Genomic DNA, 8,363 nt, shown 5'->3' with positions numbered 1-8,363 from the left:
TGCCGACTGCAAGTCTTTCTATTGAACGCCTCTTCGGCGACTTGCTTGTCCCTAACCTACCCCAGTTATCCACCCGGGAGAAAGTGATCTACAGTTTAACATAGAATCCGAACCACGCTCACTGATGGCGAACCTTCATATGAGGTGAAGGCTGGGTGAAAGGCAGACTGAAATATGTCCGTGTTCGACCGCTATTCGATCCCGCGATCTCTCGCGCTTTGCCGCTAGACCACTAGTCCCGACCGTAATGCCTTAAAGTGGTGCATGTCTTGAATTGTGAGAAGAAGACACAAGAATAACTGATACATGACAGTGTTCCAAGAAGCGAGAAGTCAGCAAGCACAGATACATCAACGTGGCACTGGTGCTATAAATATACACTGCCGGCAAAACAAACAAAAAAAATATTAGTACACGTGTAAAGACGACGTCGATTTTGATCCGATGACGGAATATGTCATCTGGGGAATAGCAGATGTTCTGATAATGGTTTCAACGTCGTCCGCCAACACATAGCGTAGTGGCATAGCTACCACAGTGTCACAGGTGTCTACCCTCTAATTGATAACGCTCACGGCCAGAAGTCTCGATGTGGTCCAGACGTGTGAAGCAAGCAGGCAGTCATGTCACGATGACACTCTCGTGCTTGCTACAGCCAACTGAGCGAGTTTCAAAGGGGTCAAATTGTGGCCTTCCGAGTGGCTGGATGGTCATTTCGGATAATTGCCACACAAATTGGACGTGCTGCGTCAGTTCTTCAACGATGCTGTGAGCGAACGGGTGCTATTCTGTCATTCTGCGCAACGGATTAATCTGAGATGCACCCTTTACCCTGTGGCTCCTGCAAGATGCAATTTCCACCCCCACACTACTACACAAGTCAGACAGACGCTCCTAATGTTCTAAAGAGAAATGCCTGAAAAACTTTCAGCAATAAATATCTTCTGGAGTCGTCCGCTGTAAGGAAATGACACAAAAATTCACAAAATTTCTTACGTAACTAGTGGGATACTTGGGTACTGGAGTAGTGCTAGTTAGTGTAAGGAAAACATGAAACTAACGAAAATTATTATTTATTTTGCAAAAATTTCGAGAAATCACAATGGCACTTTTAGTTATGAACTGAACAAGTTATTTCCGGGTTCTTTTCGTAATGTGAAGTTACCTCTTAAGGATAGGATTCGGTAATGAAAGTTCTATACAAAGTTTAAGATTGTTATTGACTTGTCAGAATGGCTGAGAGCCGCGCTTACTCAACTTGAATAATTATCTGTTAGAATGTTGCTAAGTACGGTCGAGGATGTCGCGTGTGAAATGCAGTGAAGTGTACTGTTGTGGAGGAAATATGGGGTTCGCAAGAGCTGTAGCGCACAATACTGTAAGCTGCGATGACTGCTGTCTGCGCCGCTCGCTGCTGACAAATAAGATAACTCTCGTTCTATCTGGATTGACCTTCGCCAATCAAACTCTCCCTACGCCTTGATGAAGTCAAGGACTCCTATTCGCCTCTAGTATAACTATTGGCGTGGTACACCGGTCAGATAACCAGTCCACCGCAATGCCACTCAATAACTCGCTTGCAGGCGTTAAACTATAACTCTGTCCGTTCACACCGCACAATAAGTGTGGCAGCCAACACAGTGAACAATGCTTAATTGCAAGGACTCAACGGCCCCTCTCCATGCCAGACGTGAAGGGGTATATCTTTTGGTCTCTTCCATTACTCCTTCAGCTCAAGGCATCAGGAATATCGTCTGCCAATCAGCGTTGCTCTTCTAAAACGGGGAAATGATGTTTCATTTAAGGCGACCAATCTGGAAATCTGTAGCATTGGCGTTTGGCGTTTGCTGTCTCCCTGTGAAAACCTCTGAAACTGCGAGCTACGTTTGTAAAGAATTCGTAGGCTGGGCGCTCCCTCACAATGTAGCGGAATTTGCTTTTAAGCCAAACATGGGGTCGTTCTCCCTTTCACTCGGGCAAACACTGTCTGCTCTACGGGCGATCGCCGGCCGACATAGATAGGTTGACTCGTCCTCTGAAGGGCCCGGCCTCCTGGCATGCGGTTTGCCTCTCCTGAACTAAAAGCTTTTGTGACCGTCGTGTCTTGAATTGTGTGTGGACGCCAGCCTCGAGTATTCCAACCCCGGTGCGCACCTGCGACTTACTTGTCATTTGCATATAGTTTACATGAATTCATACAACACTGACCCCATTCTATCGAGCCTGGGCTCGAATGAAGCATCCCAATGTGCGGAAAACGACTGTGAGGGCAGAACATGTAAGCAATGAAGGTCAGGAGACCACGACGTCTTACAGTGCTAGTATCAGTGGTCTCGTGAATATTTTTGCACCTGTGGACGAGGTATTGGACGCCTATGTAGCATAAACCTCCGCCAGGATCGTTGCGTTATTAAGGGCAGCAGTATTATACCGCACAGCTACCACAGCTGAGATAAGAGGGCTTCTGGGCACAGACATGTCAACACGCACTGTTGTGAACCGATATTAGCGGTATTACTACAGGCATGTACGCCTCTAGTCCATCTTCAACTCACGCCACAGCATTGGCGTTCACGGATCGGCTGGTCCCATCAGAGGATCAGTTGTAAGATGAAATGGTTCGCCTTGGTCTCCAGCGATGAAAGCAGATTCTGGTTGCAAGCAAATGATGGTAGACCCAGTGAATGCTGCCTCGTAGAGTGCATTTGTCCAAGACACACTGGCCGCACACCAGGCCTTATGGTCTGGGGTGCAACAAGCTACAACTGTCGTCCACTCTTTGTATTTCTGGAGGGGACACTAATCAGTGCTCGGTAGGTGCAGGATGTTGTTAGACCTGTTATCTTGCTGATCTTGCAACAAGAAGATGATGCAATTTTCCAACAGGTAATGCTTGCCCACACACTTCCCGTGAAACTCAACGTGCTCTACATGATGTGTAGCTACTTCTCTGGCCAGCACCATCTCCGGACTTGATCCAATCGAGCACGTGTGGGAAACGCTGGAACGAGAAATGACTTGTGCGACTCTTCAACCAACAACTGTTACAGAACTACGTGAACAGGTCGAGCAGACGTGGCGTAACGTGTTCCAGGGCAGAATTCGCCATCTGTACATCGACTGGATGCCAGAGCCAGCGATTCAATTCAGTTTGTGGTAAGGGCTATGAGACCAAACTGCTGAGGTTATCGATCCCTAGGCTTACACACTAATTAAACTAACTTAAGCTAAGGACAACACACACCCATGCCTGAGGGAGGACTCTAACCTCCGACGGGGGGAGCCGCGCGAACCGTGACAAGACGCCCCCAGACCGCACGGCTACCCCGCGTGGCCCAGAGTCAGCGCCTGCATTGACACCCCTGGAAGCTACACCACGTACTAATATCGGTGTTTTAGCATGGATCGGTACCTGGTACCTCAGAAACGCTTGTGCTGTTGTTCAGTAAATGTAATAATTTCGTGTACCCCATATGTACTGTTGAAACAATAAATGTTGAGTGAACTGGAAACCTTTAAAAGGGTGTACTAATTTTTTTCCGGTAGAGTATTTCATTTTCGAAATAACTTAACTGATATGAAACGATTGGATCCATGAGGGCGAAATGGATAAAGGCGCTTATATGGGAACTGTCCTCCGTTTGAAATTGTCGTATACAGACTACTTACGTGAGGCCCAGAGCCACGAAAAACATCGATGGCAAGAGATGTTGAACGTGTCCAAACAAATGAAAAACTGTGCGACATTACAACCTCAAATTCCTACAAGGCCATGATTTACGACGTCTCATTTGGACCCATCAAGATTTCTACCATCATTCGGTCCTACTTTAATCTTGCCTGTTTCCTCTACATCTAATTAGAGTCAACATTTACGGTTCTCGTGCAAGTGAGTGTGATTCTGACTCAGAAGCTGATAAAGTACGTCTTCTTTTCATGTCCGTATTTGGCTGTGAAAGATAGAAAATTTTGTAGACATTGACGAATATGAGATACCACCTCCCTCAATCAGCTTCTTATATTTTTCTTACTAAAGACATCTGCGTTTACTAAGTGACTTAACTTCCGTAACATTATATGGAAACTGTGGTTTCTAATAGGATGCATGTTTCATTTCTCTGTATTGCTTATGATTAAATTTAAGAAATAGTGTGAATTGAAATCACGAAATATTTTAGTTTACTTATCATGCTACTTGTTAAAAAAGTTTTGTGGAAAAAATTATGACAGCTTAAACTTTTAGTTCCATAAATATGCATTTATGTATTTCCTCCGTACCATTAAGCGCACCAGCTAAGCATATGATTTAGATGTCCAAATAGGGCACAAAACCTAGAACCCAAATAAAACAAAAACCGCGTATTGACTTGAAATGATATAGTGTTAACCATTCAAGCACGCTGTAACTGCAGTGCAATGAACATTTCATGTCACTCCATATTCATCCCAACGATTCATTCGTTTCACTTCCGACTGCCTTCCCGCACGAGAAGCACTGATGGTAGTGTTCGGAATTCATTGGTGGAAACACCAGTGAAAATAGTTTGACTCTGGCCTGCAAACGTGCTTAAAGGTTAAGGCGATTGGTCGCCATGTGCAGCACATCAAAGTGGGAGTCCCGGTCTGGTACGAGGTTCCACTTGTCACTCACTGTATATTCTCATCCAGTATGGTTCAAATCATCATATCACTACTCTTACTACCATTATTATTTTTACTTGTTATCAGTTTCGTTTTGGTTCTTCTCGACTCTTCTTTGCAACCACGGGATCTAGGCTACAACAAATAGCTCAAAAATGGTTCAAATGGCTCTGAGCACTATGGGACTTAACAGCTGTGGTCATCAGTCCCCTAGAACTTAGAACTACTTAAACCTAACTAACCTAAGGACATCACACACATCCATGCCCGAGGCAGGATTCGAACCTGCGACCGTAGCAGTCGCGCGGTTGCGGACTGCGCGTCTAGAACCGCGAGATCACCGCGGCCGGCAACAAATAGCATTTCAGAATTTTCTTTTATAATTTCTTTATGTTCATATTATTTTCATTCCCTTAGAATTGACCCTTTTCAATCCTCGGATCAATGCTGTGCTCCAGACGTACATTCACAAAAATATCTCCCTCAAATTAAGGCCGACGTTATATACTAGTGCACTTCCTCTGTCCACCAGTAATGCTCTCATTGGTCATACTAAAGTTCTTTCTATGTGCTCCTTACTTTGCCCGACGTGCGTTCTTTCGCTTTCAAGGTATCAAGCCGGCCGGAGTGGCCGTGCGGTTCTAGGCTCTACTGTCTGGAGCCAGGTTCGAATCCTGCCTCGGGCATGGATGTGTGTGATGTCCTTCGGTTAATTAGGTTTAATTAGTTCTAAGTTCTAGGCGACTGATGACCTCCGAAGTTAAGTCGCATAGTGCTCAGAGCCATTTGAACCAAGGTATCAAAGGTCCTTCACTCATTACCCATTAACAGGAAGCAATTTGTACTGATCTACCCTCAGGATTGGAAGCTCTTCAATCAACAAGCTGCTGACAACATATTAAGGAAATAATTACCATCGCAGAATTTTTAGAATTTAGCCTTGGTGGGTAAAGAAATGGATTGAAGCGACTTTATGCGACAGGCAGAACGAAATCTTCGGTTAATTTGGATTCTGTAAGGAATATTAAGGAAATAATGTTCTTTTACTTAAAAAATGTGTGGCAGTTTAGAAAGCAGCACCGATACGGGAATCATCTTCCGAACTTATGGATTTAGATGACGTTAAAAAAATAAAACAGTATTCATTTCTGGGATATCAACTGTTTCAAGAACAAATGAATGTGCTTCAAGAAGCGTTCCTAGGCTCTGAAATTTTTTATTCTTCTCGTTTCTGATGATTTTCATAACCTACAACGCTAGAGTTGTTAGCCCTAAGCAGGTGGAGACACTCGTTAAAAAACACAGAGTTGAAAGTCGTCAGACAGCGAATCCGAGGCCATTGCACTGGAGACTGCTATACCCCTCCCCTGGAGTCAGTTCTTTCCACACACGTAGCGTAGCCGTAGCGTCACTAATGTGCTTAGCGCACGAGGCGTGCTAGGACGTATGCAGCCGGCGTGGTACATTAGCCTGTCCTTGTTGCGAGGGACGGAGGGAGAAACTGTGACTCGTCTACTTGTACTTGCATGTGGCAGCAATCGGTTAATTTCTCGGCACCAACTTAATGTACCTTGGTTGTAGCTATCATCAGTTACTGTTAAAGGAAACCGCTTACATCCTAACTAAGTCTTCACAACGTTATTTGAGTACATTATCAAACTGGTAAAACAGTTTAATTATTATGAATGCAAAGACACACAACACTGGTGTAATATTCTAAAATATTTATTATTTATTTCAGAAACAGCAGGTACAAAGACAACTATGTGCTGCAATGAAATTTTGGCGAATCAAAGATTTTAAACTATTGCATTTACAGAGAATCTCCGTTTCCAGAGACCAAAAATGTTAACGTTTGATTTAGGAATAAAACAAAAGGGATTATTTCAGTGTAAATGCGATGTAAGTTAATTTAACTAAGATAAAATATGTGACACTTTAACTAATGGACTATATACAAGTTACAACAATTCTTTATAAAAGAAAATAAATTTTACAATAAACTTCAGTGATATGTTCCAAAAGTGTGACTGAATAAAATAATCTTGTCTTTAATAGGGCGTACATTACAAACAAACAAGATATTCATACGTCTATCAGCCCAGGCTTAGCACTGAATGACCAGACACAGTACCCTTACTCGTTACTTCTAAATACAGGTACTACACAAAATCCCACCCGGACCACGTGAATTACCCCTCTTACATGCCTCATTTTCCTTTGTTTCACTTACTTTAATTTCTCTCGCTGTATTAAAAATTCTACTTTGTAAATCACAGTTGCCTCACTTACCAGCTTAATCTCATTAATCTCACAAGTATATCTGTCTGTAATTTAAGACCTATTAAAGAGAAGATTATTTTGTTCAGTCACACCTTTTGGAACATGTAACCAAAGTTTATTGTTCAATTTATTTTCTTCTATGAACAACTGATTTAATTTGTATGAAGTCGATTAGTTAATGTGTCACATATTTTATCTTAATTAAATATCTTACGTCACATTTACACTGAAATAATCCCTTTGGTTTTATTCCTAAATCTCACATGAACATTTTTCATCTCTGGAACCGGAAATATTCTGTAGATGCACTAGTTTAAAATCTTTGATCCAACCAAATTTCATTGCACCACATACTTAACTTTGTAAATGATGATGGCGTAACAGCCAAAAACAGGTTAGTGAAATAAATAATAAGTATTGTAGAATGCCGGCTGGAGTGGCCGAGCGGTTCTAGGCGCTACAGTCTGGAACAGCGCGACCGCTACGGTCGCAAGTTCGAATCCTGCCTCGGGCATGGATGTGTGTGATGTCCTTAGGTTGGTTAGGTTTAAGTAGTTCTGAGTTCTAGGGGACTGATGACCTCAGAAGTTAAGTCCCATAGTGCTCAGAGCCATTTGAACCATTTTATTGTAGAATATTACACCAGTGTTGTGTGGGTTTTCATTCATAATGTATAAAATATTTTACAAAGAACCGACGGAGCAGTCAGTCAATCTAATAGTTTATTTATTTAGCGCACGAGATCCTCTGATCTGAACAATAGAGGGGAACTAACTTGTAAAGGATGATGATTAGAGTTCAACGTCCTGTCAACAATGGAGTCTACATCGACATCGTCATCTACACAGGCACTCCGGAAGCCACTGAATGCCACATAGCGGAGGGTACCACATACTTCTACTAGTGGAGTCCTTTCCTGTTTCACTCGCAACTGGAGTGAAGGAAAAACGACTGTCCACAAGCATCCGTACGAGCTCTAATTTCTCTAATCTTGTCCTTGCTGTCTTTACACGAAATGTGCGTTGGCGGGAGTAGAATCGTTCTGCAGTCAGCTGCAAACGACGGTTCTGTAAATTTCCTCAGTAGTGTTTCTCGAAAAGAACGTTGTCTTCCCGCCAGGGATTTGGCTTGACTTCGCGAAGCACCTCCGTAATAGCCGCGCGTCATTAGAACCTGTGGGTAACAAATGTAGCAGCAAGCCTGTGAATTGTTTCGAAGCCTTTCTTTAATCCGACATGGTGGGAATACGAAACACTCGAGCAGTACTCACGAATGGGTCGTACTAGTGTTCAATACATGGTGTATTTATAAACGAGCTACACTTTCCTAGAATTCTTCCAATGAACTGAAACTGTCAATTTCCCTTCCCTGCTACCGTACTTAGGTGCTCGTTCCACTTGGGATCACTTTGCAATGTTACGTTTATGTGTTCCACCGCC

Source organism: Schistocerca piceifrons, chromosome 3, assembly GCF_021461385.2.
Source record: "Schistocerca piceifrons isolate TAMUIC-IGC-003096 chromosome 3, iqSchPice1.1, whole genome shotgun sequence".
NCBI classification, from domain to species: Eukaryota; Metazoa; Arthropoda; class Insecta; order Orthoptera; family Acrididae; genus Schistocerca; species Schistocerca piceifrons.
Note: the sequence above shows the minus strand (reverse complement) of the source record.